Source organism: Centroberyx affinis, unplaced genomic scaffold, assembly GCF_046629955.1.
Source record: "Centroberyx affinis isolate AG114_WGS23_722 - 3 ecotype Tasmania unplaced genomic scaffold, CSIRO-AGI_Caff_v1 ptg010368l_1, whole genome shotgun sequence".
Lineage (NCBI taxonomy): Eukaryota > Metazoa > Chordata > Actinopteri > Beryciformes > Berycidae > Centroberyx > Centroberyx affinis.
In genome coordinates, this window is record NW_027284810.1 from 6,680 (window position 1) to 20,946 (window position 14,267).

The 14,267-nt window shown below is 44.0% G+C and overlaps 11 non-coding genes and 1 pseudogene across 11 annotated transcripts; all 12 read right to left on the reverse strand.

Annotated features, from left to right (window-relative positions):
* Positions 1-948: 948 nt before the first annotated feature.
* LOC139640729 (U6 spliceosomal RNA) lies at positions 949-1,055 on the reverse strand. The gene has a single exon (XR_011694936.1). It is a non-coding gene; the product is annotated as a U6 spliceosomal RNA (small nuclear RNA).
* A 1,060-nt stretch (positions 1,056-2,115) lies between these two features.
* Positions 2,116-2,222, reverse strand: LOC139640737 (U6 spliceosomal RNA). The gene has a single exon (XR_011694943.1). It is a non-coding gene; the product is annotated as a U6 spliceosomal RNA (small nuclear RNA).
* Positions 2,223-3,482: 1,260 nt separating this feature from the next.
* LOC139640738 (U6 spliceosomal RNA) lies at positions 3,483-3,589 on the reverse strand. Its single transcript, XR_011694944.1, has one exon. It is a non-coding gene; the product is annotated as a U6 spliceosomal RNA (small nuclear RNA).
* An 882-nt stretch (positions 3,590-4,471) lies between these two features.
* LOC139640733 (U6 spliceosomal RNA) lies at positions 4,472-4,578 on the reverse strand. Its single transcript, XR_011694940.1, has one exon. It is a non-coding gene; the product is annotated as a U6 spliceosomal RNA (small nuclear RNA).
* Positions 4,579-5,737: 1,159 nt separating this feature from the next.
* Positions 5,738-5,844, reverse strand: LOC139640739 (U6 spliceosomal RNA). Its single transcript, XR_011694945.1, has one exon. It is a non-coding gene; the product is annotated as a U6 spliceosomal RNA (small nuclear RNA).
* Positions 5,845-7,002: 1,158 nt separating this feature from the next.
* On the reverse strand, positions 7,003-7,109 carry LOC139640735 (U6 spliceosomal RNA). Its single transcript, XR_011694942.1, has one exon. It is a non-coding gene; the product is annotated as a U6 spliceosomal RNA (small nuclear RNA).
* A 1,159-nt stretch (positions 7,110-8,268) lies between these two features.
* LOC139640740 (U6 spliceosomal RNA) lies at positions 8,269-8,375 on the reverse strand. Its single transcript, XR_011694946.1, has one exon. It is a non-coding gene; the product is annotated as a U6 spliceosomal RNA (small nuclear RNA).
* An 882-nt stretch (positions 8,376-9,257) lies between these two features.
* On the reverse strand, positions 9,258-9,349 carry LOC139640736 (U6 spliceosomal RNA; annotated as a pseudogene).
* An 882-nt stretch (positions 9,350-10,231) lies between these two features.
* Positions 10,232-10,338, reverse strand: LOC139640730 (U6 spliceosomal RNA). Its single transcript, XR_011694937.1, has one exon. It is a non-coding gene; the product is annotated as a U6 spliceosomal RNA (small nuclear RNA).
* A 1,236-nt stretch (positions 10,339-11,574) lies between these two features.
* On the reverse strand, positions 11,575-11,681 carry LOC139640734 (U6 spliceosomal RNA). The gene has a single exon (XR_011694941.1). It is a non-coding gene; the product is annotated as a U6 spliceosomal RNA (small nuclear RNA).
* A 1,259-nt stretch (positions 11,682-12,940) lies between these two features.
* On the reverse strand, positions 12,941-13,047 carry LOC139640731 (U6 spliceosomal RNA). The gene has a single exon (XR_011694938.1). It is a non-coding gene; the product is annotated as a U6 spliceosomal RNA (small nuclear RNA).
* Positions 13,048-13,952: 905 nt separating this feature from the next.
* Positions 13,953-14,059, reverse strand: LOC139640732 (U6 spliceosomal RNA). Its single transcript, XR_011694939.1, has one exon. It is a non-coding gene; the product is annotated as a U6 spliceosomal RNA (small nuclear RNA).
* Positions 14,060-14,267: the final 208 nt, after the last annotated feature.

The window sequence follows — 14,267 nt, forward strand, 5'->3', positions numbered from 1 at the left end:
AACAAAAGTACATTCGGTCAGAGATCTTTGAAATACAAGTCAAACTGCCTACAGAGACAGACGGGCGGAAATTCAAATAAAAGCCCTCTGCTTTCGTTTCTTTGCCAATATCTATTTTATCTACTAATATCTATTTGATCTTGTGTGTGAAATTCCATATCTCTGCTGCCTGCCCGTGGCAGGAGGAGGAGGAGGAGGAGGAGGAGGAGGAGGAGGGGGGAAACCGCACCGCTTGTCTAGCTGTTTACGCTCGGGAAGGGAGGGTCGCTCGCCGCATGGCTACTTTGCATTTGGGGTCTTGGCGTCGCGGTGATTGACGCTTGTTCTACTTTGTCTTACTTTGACCCACGAAAATCGTGTGTTGTCCCGATAATTTGGACTGAAAATCGGGCTAAAATAGTCGGGGACGACGGGGGAGCTAAAAAAATTGGAACGATTCAAAAAAATTGGAACGATACAGGGAAGATTCCTTTCATGGGTTAGCCCATTAGCAATCTTCTCTGTATCGTTCCAATTTGAGTAAAAAAATGGAACGCTTCAAAAAAATTGGAACGATACAGGGAAGATTCCTTTCATGGGTTAGCCCATTAGCAATCTTCTCTGTATCGTTCCAATTTGAGTAAAAAAATGGAACGATTCAAAAAAATTGGAACGATACAGGGAAGATTCCTTTCATGGGTTAGCCCATTAGCAATCTTCTCTGTATCGTTCCAATTTGAGTAAAAAAAATGGAACGATTCAAAAAAATTGGAACGATACAGGGAAGATTCAATCTTCTCTGTATCGTTCCAATTTGAGTAAAAAAATGGAACGATTCAAAAAAATTGGAACGATACAGGGAAGATTCCTTTCATGGGTTAGCCCATTAGCAATCTTCTCTGTATCGTTCCAATTTTTTTGAATCGTTCCATTTTTTTACTCGGAGCGTTTTGCGAGCTGGCCGCTTGGGAAAAGATGGAGCGCTTCACGGATTTGCGTGTCATCCTTTCGCAGGGGCCATGCTAATCTTCTCTGTATCGATCCAATGTTATCATACGTACTGCCGGAGCAAGTACATTTCAGCACCCCACGTTGCCTGCTACTTAATCCCCCCCGGGCAGAAGGGGCCCCTTTACGCGGAGCAACAGCTGAGGTGCTTTTTCACTAGGCTCCACCCATTAGCGTCTGCGGAGAGAAGCTCTTTCTGTTGTAGACCTCTGCTTAGATGAGTTTAGTTTGCAATTGCAACTTCTTTCGGTATGTTTGTGAATTTGACAAAGTGGGCAAGACCAGAGTGGCACAGACACTGGAAGAGGGGGCGGAGCCCGGCTTGGCTTCCAAGCCTGAGCCTGCACTCGGGAGCTAAGCCCAGCCCATCCCCTCCCAGGACACGCCCTAGGGTTGCTCTGGGCGAGGCCGGTTGCGAGCTGGCCGCTGCACTCTTCCGGTTCTCGAAGATTAGATTTATGAGTTAGCCCACTAGCAATCTTCTCTGTATCGTTCCAATTTGATGGAAAAAATGAAACGATTCAAAAAAAATGGAACGATTCAAAGAAATTGGAACGATACAGGGAAGATTCCTTTCATGGGTTAGCCCATTAGCAATCTTCTCTGTATCGTTCCAATTTGAGTAAAAAAATGGAACGATTCAAAAAAATTGGAACGATACAGGGAAGATTCCTTTCATGGGTTAGCCCATTAGCAATCTTCTCTGTATCGTTCCAATTTGAGTAAAAAAATGGAACCATTCAAAAAAATTGGAACGATACAGGGAAGATTCAATCTTCTCTGTATCGTTCCAATTTGAGTAAAAAAACTGGAACGATTCAAAAGAATTGGAACGATACAGGGAAGATTCCTTTCATGGGTTAGCCCATTAGCAATCTTCTCTGTATCATTCCAATTTGAGTAAAAAAATGGAACCATTCAAAAAAATTGGAACGATACAGGGAAGATTCAATCTTCTCTGTATCGTTCCAATTTGAGTAAAAAAATGGAACGATTCAAAAAAATTGGAACGATACAGGGAAGATTCCTTTCATGGGTTAGCCCATTAGCAATCTTCTCTGTATCGTTCCAATTTTTTTGAATCGTTCCATTTTTTTACTCGTAGCGTTTTGCGAGCTGGCCGCTTGGGAAAAGATGGAGCGCTTCACGGATTTGCGTGTCATCCTTTCGCAGGGGCCATGCTAATCTTCTCTGTATCGATCCAATGTTATCATACGTACTGCCGGAGCAAGTACATTTCAACCCCCCACGTTGCCTGCTACTTAATCCCCCCCGGGCAGAAGGGGCCCCTTTACGCGGAGCAACAGCTGAGGTGCTTTTTCACTAGGCTCCACCCATTAGCGTCTGCGGAGAGAAGCTCTTTCTGTTGTAGACCTCTGCTTAGATGAGTTTAGTTTGCAATTGCAACTTCTTTCGGTATGTTTGTGAATTTGACAAAGTGGGCAAGACCAGAGTGGCACAGACACTGGAAGAGGGGGCGGAGCCCGGCTTGGCTTCCAAGCCTGAGCCTGCACTCGGGAGCTAAGCCCAGCCCATCCCCTCCCAGGACACGCCCTAGGGTTGCTCTGGGCGAGGCCGGTTGCGAGCTGGCCGCTGCACTCTTCCGGTTCTCGAAGATTAGATTTATGAGTTAGCCCACTAGCAATCTTCTCTGTATCGTTCCAATTTGATGGAAAAAATGAAACGATTCAAAAAAAATGGAACGATTCAAAGAAATTGGAACGATACAGGGAAGATTCCTTTCATGGGTTAGCCCATTAGCAATCTTCTCTGTATCGTTCCAATTTGAGTAAAAAAATGGAACGATTCAAAAAAATTGGAACGATACAGGGAAGATTCCTTTCATGGGTTAGCCCATTAGCAATCTTCTCTGTATCGTTCCAATTTGAGTAAAAAAATGGAACCATTCAAAAAAATTGGAACGATACAGGGAAGATTCAATCTTCTCTGTATCGTTCCAATTTGAGTAAAAAAACTGGAACGATTCAAAAAAATTGGAACGATACAGGGAAGATTCCTTTCATGGGTTAGCCCATTAGCAATCTTCTCTGTATCGTTCCAATTTGAGTAAAAAAATGGAACCATTCAAAAAAATTGGAACGATACAGGGAAGATTCAATCTTCTCTGTATCGTTCCAATTTGAGTAAAAAAATGGAACGATTCAAAAAAATTGGAACGATACAGGGAAGATTCCTTTCATGGGTTAGCCCATTAGCAATCTTCTCTGTATCGTTCCAATTTGAGTAAAAAAATGGAACGATTCAAAAAAATTGGAACGATACAGGGAAGATTCCTTTCATGGGTTAGCCCATTAGCAATCTTCTCTGTATCGTTCCAATTTGAGTAAAAAAATGGAACGATTCAAAAAAATTGGAACGATACAGGGAAGATTCCTTTCATGGGTTAGCCCATTAGCAATCTTCTCTGTATCGTTCCAATTTTTTTGAATCGTTCCATTTTTTTACTCGGAGCGTTTTGCGAGCTGGCCGCTTGGGAAAAGATGGAGCGCTTCACGGATTTGCGTGTCATCCTTTCGCAGGGGCCATGCTAATCTTCTCTGTATCGATCCAATGTTATCATACGTACTGCCGGAGCAAGTACATTTCAACCCCCCACGTTGCCTGCTACTTAATCCCCCCCGGGCAGAAGGGGCCCCTTTACGCGGAGCAACAGCTGAGGTGCTTTTTCACTAGGCTCCACCCATTAGCGTCTGCGGAGAGAAGCTCTTTCTGTTGTAGACCTCTGCTTAGATGAGTTTAGTTTGAAATTGCAACTTCTTTCGGTATGTTTGTGAATTTGACAAAGTGGGCAAGACCAGAGTGGCACAGACACTGGAAGAGGGGGCGGAGCCCGGCTTGGCTTCCAAGCCTGAGCCTGCACTCGGGACCTAAGCCCAGCCCATCCCCTCCCAGGACACGCCCCAGGGTTGCTCTGGGCGAGGCCGGTTGCGAGCTGGCCGCTGCACTCTTGCGGTTCTCGAAGATTAGATTTACGAGTTAGCCCATTAGCAATCTTCTCTGTATCGTTCCAATTTGATGGAAAAAATGAAACGATTCAAAAAAAATGGAACGATTCAAAGAAATTGGAACGATACAGGGAAGATTCCTTTCATGGGTTAGCCCATTAGCAATCTTCTCTGTATCGTTCCAATTTGAGTAAAAAAATGGAACGATTCAAAAAAATTGGAACGATACAGGGAAGATTCCTTTCATGGGTTAGCCCATTAGCAATCTTCTCTGTATCGTTCCAATTTGAGTAAAAAAATGGAACGATTCAAAAAAATTGGAACGATACAGGGAAGATTCAATCTTCTCTGTATCGTTCCAATTTGAGTAAAAAAATGGAACGATTCAAAAAAATTGGAACGATACAGGGAAGATTCCTTTCATGGGTTAGCCCATTAGCAATCTTCTCTGTATCGTTCCAATTTTTTTGAATCGTTCCATTTTTTTACTCGGAGCGTTTTGCGAGCTGGCCGCTTGGGAAAAGATGGAGCGCTTCACGGATTTGCGTGTCATCCTTTGGCAGGGGCCATGCTAATCTTCTCTGTATCGATCCAATGTTATCATACGTACTGCCGGAGCAAGTACATTTCAACCCCCCACGTTGCCTGCTACTTAATCCCCCCCGGGCAGAAGGGGCCCCTTTACGCGGAGCAACAGCTGAGGTGCTTTTTCACTAGGCTCCACCCATTAGCGTCTGCGGAGAGAAGCTCTTTCTGTTGTAGACCTCTGCTTAGATGAGTTTAGTTTGAAATTGCAACTTCTTTCGGTATGTTTGTGAATTTGACAAAGTGGGCAAGACCAGAGTGGCACAGACACTGGAAGAGGGGGCGGAGCCCGGCTTGGCTTCCAAGCCTGAGCCTGCACTCGGGACCTAAGCCCAGCCCATCCCCTCCCAGGACACGCCCCAGGGTTGCTCTGGGCGAGGCCGGTTGCGAGCTGGCCGCTGCACTCTTGCGGTTCTCGAAGATTAGATTTACGAGTTAGCCCATTAGCAATCTTCTCTGTATCGTTCCAATTTGATGGAAAAAATGAAACGATTCAAAAAAAATGGAACGATTCAAAGAAATTGGAACGATACAGGGAAGATTCCTTTCATGGGTTAGCCCATTAGCAATCTTCTCTGTATCGTTCCAATTTGAGTAAAAAAATGGAACGATTCAAAAAAATTGGAACGATACAGGGAAGATTCCTTTCATGGGTTAGCCCATTAGCAATCTTCTCTGTATCGTTCCAATTTGAGTAAAAAAATGGAACGATTCAAAAAAATTGGAACGATACAGGGAAGATTCAATCTTCTCTGTATCGTTCCAATTTGAGTAAAAAAATGGAACGATTCAAAAAAATTGGAACGATACAGGGAAGATTCCTTTCATGGGTTAGCCCATTAGCAATCTTCTCTGTATCGTTCCAATTTGAGTAAAAAAATGGAACGATTCAAAAAAATTGGAACGATACAGGGAAGATTCCTTTCATGGGTTAGCCCATTAGCAATCTTCTCTGTATCGTTCCAATTTGAGTAAAAAAATGGAACGATTCAAAAAAATTGGAACGATACAGGGAAGATTCAATCTTCTCTGTATCGTTCCAATTTGAGTAAAAAAATGGAACGATTCAAAAAAATTGGAACGATACAGGGAAGATTCCTTTCATGGGTTAGCCCATTAGCAATCTTCTCTGTATCGTTCCAATTTTTTTGAATCGTTCCATTTTTTTACTCGGAGCGTTTTGCGAGCTGGCCGCTTGGGAAAAGATGGAGCGCTTCACGGATTTGCGTGTCATCCTTTCGCAGGGGCCATGCTAATCTTCTCTGTATCGATCCAATGTTATCATACGTACTGCCGGAGCAAGTACATTTCAACCCCCCACGTTGCCTGCTACTTAATCCCCCCCGGGCAGAAGGGGCCCCTTTACGTGGAGCAACAGCTGAGGTGCTTTTTCACTAGGCTCCACCCATTAGCGTCTGCGGAGAGAAGCTCTTTCTGTTGTAGACCTCTGCTTAGATGAGTTTAGTTTGAAATTGCAACTTCTTTCGGTATGTTTGTGAATTTGACAAAGTGGGCAAGACCAGAGTGGCACAGACACTGGAAGAGGGGGCGGAGCCCGGCTTGGCTTCCAAGCCTGAGCCTGCACTCGGGACCTAAGCCCAGCCCATCCCCTCCCAGGACACGCCCCAGGGTTGCTCTGGGCGAGGCCGGTTGCGAGCTGGCCGCTGCACTCTTGCGGTTCTCGAAGATTAGATTTACGAGTTAGCCCATTAGCAATCTTCTCTGTATCGTTCCAATTTGATGGAAAAAATGAAACGATTCAAAAAAAATGGAACGATTCAAAGAAATTGGAACGATACAGGGAAGATTCCTTTCATGGGTTAGCCCATTAGCAATCTTCTCTGTATCGTTCCAATTTGAGTAAAAAAATGGAACGATTCAAAAAAATTGGAACGATACAGGGAAGATTCCTTTCATGGGTTAGCCCATTAGCAATCTTCTCTGTATCGTTCCAATTTGAGTAAAAAAATGGAACGATTCAAAAAAATTGGAACGATACAGGGAAGATTCAATCTTCTCTGTATCGTTCCAATTTGAGTAAAAAAATGGAACGATTCAAAAAAATTGGAACGATACAGGGAAGATTCCTTTCATGGGTTAGCCCATTAGCAATCTTCTCTGTATCGTTCCAATTTGAGTAAAAAAATGGAACGATTCAAAAAAATTGGAACGATACAGGGAAGATTCCTTTCATGGGTTAGCCCATTAGCAATCTTCTCTGTATCGTTCCAATTTGAGTAAAAAAATGGAACGATTCAAAAAAATTGGAACGATACAGGGAAGATTCAATCTTCTCTGTATCGTTCCAATTTGAGTAAAAAATGGAACGATTCAAAAAAATTGGAACGATACAGGGAAGATTCCTTTCATGGGTTAGCCCATTAGCAATCTTCTCTGTATCGTTCCAATTTTTTTGAATCGTTCCATTTTTTTACTCGGAGCGTTTTGCGAGCTGGCCGCTTGGGAAAAGATGGAGCGCTTCACGGATTTGCGTGTCATCCTTTCGCAGGGGCCATGCTAATCTTCTCTGTATCCATCCAATGTTATCATACGTACTGCCGGAGCAAGTACATTTCAACCCCCCACGTTGCCTGCTACTTAATCCCCCCCGGGCAGAAGGGGCCCCTTTACGCGGAGCAACAGCTGAGGTGCTTTTTCACTAGGCTCCACCCATTAGCGTCTGCGGAGAGAAGCTCTTTCTGTTGTAGACCTCTGCTTAGATGAGTTTAGTTTGAAATTGCAACTTCTTTCGGTATGTTTGTGAATTTGACAAAGTGGGCAAGACCAGAGTGGCACAGACACTGGAAGAGGGGGCGGAGCCCGGCTTGGCTTCCAAGCCTGAGCCTGCACTCGGGACCTAAGCCCAGCCCATCCCCTCCCAGGACACGCCCCAGGGTTGCTCTGGGCGAGGCCGGTTGCGAGCTGGCCGCTGCACTCTTGCGGTTCTCGAAGATTAGATTTACGAGTTAGCCCATTAGCAATCTTCTCTGTATCGTTCCAATTTGATGGAAAAAATGAAACGATTCAAAAAAAATGGAACGATTCAAAGAAATTGGAACGATACAGGGAAGATTCCTTTCATGGGTTAGCCCATTAGCAATCTTCTCTGTATCGTTCCAATTTGAGTAAAAAAATGGAACGATTCAAAAAAATTGGAACGATACAGGGAAGATTCCTTTCATGGGTTAGCCCATTAGCAATCTTCTCTGTATCGTTCCAATTTGAGTAAAAAAATGGAACGATTCAAAAAAAATGGAACGATACAGGGAAGATTCAATCTTCTCTGTATCGTTCCAATTTGAGTAAAAAAATGGAACGATTCAAAAAAATTGGAACGATACAGGGAAGATTCCTTTCATGGGTTAGCCCATTAGCAATCTTCTCTGTATCGTTCCAATTTGAGTAAAAAAATGGAACGATTCAAAAAAATTGGAACGATACAGGGAAGATTCCTTTCATGGGTTAGCCCATTAGCAATCTTCTCTGTATCGTTCCAATTTGAGTAAAAAAATGGAACGATTCAAAAAAATTGGAACGATACAGGGAAGATTCAATCTTCTCTGTATCGTTCCAATTTGAGTAAAAAAATGGAACGATTCAAAAAAATTGGAACGATACAGGGAAGATTCCTTTCATGGGTTAGCCCATTAGCAATCTTCTCTGTATCGTTCCAATTTTTTTGAATCGTTCCATTTTTTTACTCGGAGCGTTTTGCGAGCTGGCCGCTTGGGAAAAGATGGAGCGCTTCACGGATTTGCGTGTCATCCTTTCGCAGGGGCCATGCTAATCTTCTCTGTATCGATCCAATGTTATCATACGTACTGCCGGAGCAAGTACATTTCAACCCCCCACGTTGCCTGCTACTTAATCCCCCCCGGGCAGAAGGGGCCCCTTTACGCGGAGCAACAGCTGAGGTGCTTTTTCACTAGGCTCCACCCATTAGCGTCTGCGGAGAGAAGCTCTTTCTGTTGTAGACCTCTGCTTAGATGAGTTTAGTTTGAAATTGCAACTTCTTTCGGTATGTTTGTGAATTTGACAAAGTGGGCAAGACCAGAGTGGCACAGACACTGGAAGAGGGGGCGGAGCCCGGCTTGGCTTCCAAGCCTGAGCCTGCACTCGGGACCTAAGCCCAGCCCATCCCCTCCCAGGACACGCCCCAGGGTTGCTCTGGGCGAGGCCGGTTGCGAGCTGGCCGCTGCACTCTTGCGGTTCTCGAAGATTAGATTTACGAGTTAGCCCATTAGCAATCTTCTCTGTATCGTTCCAATTTGATGGAAAAAATGAAACGATTCAAAAAAAATGGAACGATTCAAAGAAATTGGAACGATACAGGGAAGATTCCTTTCATGGGTTAGCCCATTAGCAATCTTCTCTGTATCGTTCCAATTTGAGTAAAAAAATGGAACGATTCAAAAAAATTGGAACGATACAGGGAAGATTCCTTTCATGGGTTAGCCCATTAGCAATCTTCTCTGTATCGTTCCAATTTGAGTAAAAAAATGGAACGATTCAAAAAAATTGGAACGATACAGGGAAGATTCAATCTTCTCTGTATCGTTCCAATTTGAGTAAAAAAATGGAACGATTCAAAAAAATTGGAACGATACAGGGAAGATTCCTTTCATGGGTTAGCCCATTAGCAATCTTCTCTGTATCGTTCCAATTTTTTTGAATCGTTCCATTTTTTTACTCGGAGCGTTTTGCGAGCTGGCCGCTTGGGAAAAGATGGAGCGCTTCACCCTTTCGCAGGGGCCATGCTAATCTTCTCTGTATCGATCCAATGTTATCATACGTACTGCCGGAGCAAGTACATTTCAACCCCCCACGTTGCCTGCTACTTAATCCCCCCCGGGCAGAAGGGGCCCCTTTACGCGGAGCAACAGCTGAGGTGCTTTTTCACTAGGCTCCACCCATTAGCGTCTGCGGAGAGAAGCTCTTTCTGTTGTAGACCTCTGCTTAGATGAGTTTAGTTTGAAATTGCAACTTCTTTCGGTATGTTTGTGAATTTGACAAAGTGGGCAAGACCAGAGTGGCACAGACACTGGAAGAGGGGGCGGAGCCCGGCTTGGCTTCCAAGCCTGAGCCTGCACTCGGGACCTAAGCCCAGCCCATCCCCTCCCAGGACACGCCCCAGGGTTGCTCTGGGCGAGGCCGGTTGCGAGCTGGCCGCTGCACTCTTGCGGTTCTCGAAGATTAGATTTACGAGTTAGCCCATTAGCAATCTTCTCTGTATCGTTCCAATTTGATGGAAAAAATGAAACGATTCAAAAAAAATGGAACGATTCAAAGAAATTGGAACGATACAGGGAAGATTCCTTTCATGGGTTAGCCCATTAGCAATCTTCTCTGTATCGTTCCAATTTGAGTAAAAAAATGGAACGATTCAAAAAAATTGGAACGATACAGGGAAGATTCCTTTCATGGGTTAGCCCATTAGCAATCTTCTCTGTATCGTTCCAATTTGAGTAAAAAAATGGAACGATTCAAAAAAATTGGAACGATACAGGGAAGATTCAATCTTCTCTGTATCGTTCCAATTTGAGTAAAAAAATGGAACGATTCAAAAAAATTGGAACGATACAGGGAAGATTCCTTTCATGGGTTAGCCCATTAGCAATCTTCTCTGTATCGTTCCAATTTTTTTGAATTGTTCCATTTTTTTACTCGGAGCGTTTTGCGAGCTGGCCGCTTGGGAAAAGATGGAGCGCTTCACGGATTTGCGTGTCATCCTTTCGCAGGGGCCATGCTAATCTTCTCTGTATCGATCCAATGTTATCATACGTACTGCCGGAGCAAGTACATTTCAACCCCCCACGTTGCCTGCTACTTAATCCCCCCCGGGCAGAAGGGGCCCCTTTACGTGGAGCAACAGCTGAGGTGCTTTTTCACTAGGCTCCACCCATTAGCGTCTGCGGAGAGAAGCTCTTTCTGTTGTAGACCTCTGCTTAGATGAGTTTAGTTTGAAATTGCAACTTCTTTCGGTATGTTTGTGAATTTGACAAAGTGGGCAAGACCAGAGTGGCACAGACACTGGAAGAGGGGGCGGAGCCCGGCTTGGCTTCCAAGCCTGAGCCTGCACTCGGGACCTAAGCCCAGCCCATCCCCTCCCAGGACACGCCCCAGGGTTGCTCTGGGCGAGGCCGGTTGCGAGCTGGCCGCTGCACTCTTGCGGTTCTCGAAGATTAGATTTACGAGTTAGCCCATTAGCAATCTTCTCTGTATCGTTCCAATTTGATGGAAAAAATGAAACGATTCAAAAAAAATGGAACGATTCAAAGAAATTGGAACGATACAGGGAAGATTCCTTTCATGGGTTAGCCCATTAGCAATCTTCTCTGTATCGTTCCAATTTGAGTAAAAAAATGGAACGATTCAAAAAAATTGGAACGATACAGGGAAGATTCCTTTCATGGGTTAGCCCATTAGCAATCTTCTCTGTATCGTTCCAATTTGAGTAAAAAAATGGAACGATTCAAAAAAATTGGAACGATACAGGGAAGATTCAATCTTCTCTGTATCGTTCCAATTTGAGTAAAAAAATGGAACGATTCAAAAAAATTGGAACGATACAGGGAAGATTCCTTTCATGGGTTAGCCCATTAGCAATCTTCTCTGTATCGTTCCAATTTGAGTAAAAAAATGGAACGATTCAAAAAAATTGGAACGATACAGGGAAGATTCAATCTTCTCTGTATCGTTCCAATTTGAGTAAAAAAATGGAACGATTCAAAAAAATTGGAACGATACAGGGAAGATTCCTTTCATGGGTTAGCCCATTAGCAATCTTCTCTGTATCGTTCCAATTTGAGTAAAAAAATGGAACGATTCAAAAAAATTGGAACGATACAGGGAAGATTCAATCTTCTCTGTATCGTTCCAATTTGAGTAAAAAAATGGAACGATTCAAAAAAATTGGAACGATACAGGGAAGATTCCTTTCATGGGTTAGCCCATTAGCAATCTTCTCTGTATCGTTCCAATTTTTTTGAATCGTTCCATTTTTTTACTCGGAGCGTTTTGCGAGCTGGCCGCTTGGGAAAAGATGGAGCGCTTCACGGATTTGCGTGTCATCCTTTGGCAGGGGCCATGCTAATCTTCTCTGTATCGATCCAATGTTATCATACGTACTGCCGGAGCAAGTACATTTCAACCCCCCACGTTGCCTGCTACTTAATCCCCCCCGGGCAGAAGGGGCCCCTTTACGCGGAGCAACAGCTGAGGTGCTTTTTCACTAGGCTCCACCCATTAGCGTCTGCGGAGAGAAGCTCTTTCTGTTGTAGACCTCTGCTTAGATGAGTTTAGTTTGAAATTGCAACTTCTTTCGGTATGTTTGTGAATTTGACAAAGTGGGCAAGACCAGAGTGGCACAGACACTGGAAGAGGGGGCGGAGCCCGGCTTGGCTTCCAAGCCTGAGCCTGCACTCGGGACCTAAGCCCAGCCCATCCCCTCCCAGGACACGCCCCAGGGTTGCTCTGGGCGAGGCCGGTTGCGAGCTGGCCGCTGCACTCTTGCGGTTCTCGAAGATTAGATTTACGAGTTAGCCCATTAGCAATCTTCTCTGTATCGTTCCAATTTGATGGAAAAAATGAAACGATTCAAAAAAAATGGAACGATTCAAAGAAATTGGAACGATACAGGGAAGATTCCTTTCATGGGTTAGCCCATTAGCAATCTTCTCTGTATCGTTCCAATTTGAGTAAAAAAATGGAACGATTCAAAAAAATTGGAACGATACAGGGAAGATTCCTTTCATGGGTTAGCCCATTAGCAATCTTCTCTGTATCGTTCCAATTTGAGTAAAAAAATGGAACGATTCAAAAAAATTGGAACGATACAGGGAAGATTCAATCTTCTCTGTATCGTTCCAATTTGAGTAAAAAAATGGAACGATTCAAAAAAATTGGAACGATACAGGGAAGATTCCTTTCATGGGTTAGCCCATTAGCAATCTTCTCTGTATCGTTCCAATTTGAGTAAAAAAATGGAACGATTCAAAAAAATTGGAACGATACAGGGAAGATTCAATCTTCTCTGTATCGTTCCAATTTGAGTAAAAAAATGGAACGATTCAAAAAAATTGGAACGATACAGGGAAGATTCCTTTCATGGGTTAGCCCATTAGCAATCTTCTCTGTATCGTTCCAATTTGAGTAAAAAAATGGAACGATTCAAAAAAATTGGAACGATACAGGGAAGATTCCTTTCATGGGTTAGCCCATTAGCAATCTTCTCTGTATCGTTCCAATTTGAGTAAAAAAATGGAACGATTCAAAAAAATTGGAACGATACAGGGAAGATTCCTTTCATGGGTTAGCCCATTAGCAATCTTCTCTGTATCGTTCCAATTTTTTTGAATCGTTCCATTTTTTTACTCGGAGCGTTTTGCAAGCTGGCCGCTTGGGAAAAGATGGAGCGCTTCACGGATTTGCGTGTCATCCTTTCGCAGGGGCCATGCTAATCTTCTCTGTATCGATCCAATGTTATCATACGTACTGCCGGAGCAAGTACATTTCAACCCCCCACGTTGCCTGCTACTTAATCCCCCCCGGGCAGAAGGGGCCCCTTTACGTGGAGCAACAGCTGAGGTGCTTTTTCACTAGGCTCCACCCATTAGCGTCTGCGGAGAGAAGCTCTTTCTGTTGTAGACCTCTGCTTAGATGAGTTTAGTTTGAAATTGCAACTTCTTTCGGTATGTTTGTGAATTTGACAAAGTGGGCAAGACCAGAGTGGCACAGACACTGGAAGAGGGGGCGGAGCCCGGCTTGGCTTCCAAGCCTGAGCCTGCACTCGGGACCTAAGCCCAGCCCATCCCCTCCCAGGACACGCCCCAGGGTTGCTCTGGGCGAGGCCGGTTGCGAGCTGGCCGCTGCACTCTTGCGGTTCTCGAAGATTAGATTTACGAGTTAGCCCATTAGCAATCTTCTCTGTATCGTTCCAATTTGATGGAAAAAATGAAACGATTCAAAAAAAATGGAACGATTCAAAGAAATTGGAACGATACAGGGAAGATTCCTTTCATGGGTTAGCCCATTAGCAATCTTCTCTGTATCGTTCCAATTTGAGTAAAAAAATGGAACGATTCAAAAAAATTGGAACGATACAGGGAAGATTCCTTTCATGGGTTAGCCCATTAGCAATCTTCTCTGTATCGTTCCAATTTGAGTAAAAAAATGGAACGATTCAAAAAAATTGGAACGATACAGGGAAGATTCCTTTCATGGGTTAGCCCATTAGCAATCTTCTCTGTATCGTTCCAATTTGAGTAAAAAAATGGAACGATTCAAAAAAATTGGAACGATACAGGGAAGATTCCTTTCATGGGTTAGCCCATTAGCAATCTTCTCTGTATCGTTCCAATTTTTTTGAATCGTTCCATTTTTTTACTCGGAGCGTTTTGCGAGCTGGCCGCTTGGGAAAAGATGGAGCGCTTCACGGATTTGCGTGTCATCCTTTCGCAGGGGCCATGCTAATCTTCTCTGTATCGATCCAATGTTATCATACGTACTGCCGGAGCAAGTACATTTCAACCCCCCACGTTGCCTGCTACTTAATCCCCCCCGGGCAGAAGGGGCCCCTTTACGCGGAGCAACAGCTGAGGTGCTTTTTCACTAGGCTCCACCCATTAGCGTCTGCGGAGAGAAGCTCTTTCTGTTGTAGACCTCTGCTTAGATGAGTTTAGTTTGAAATTGCAACTTCTTTCGGTATGTTTGTGAATTTGACAAAGTGGG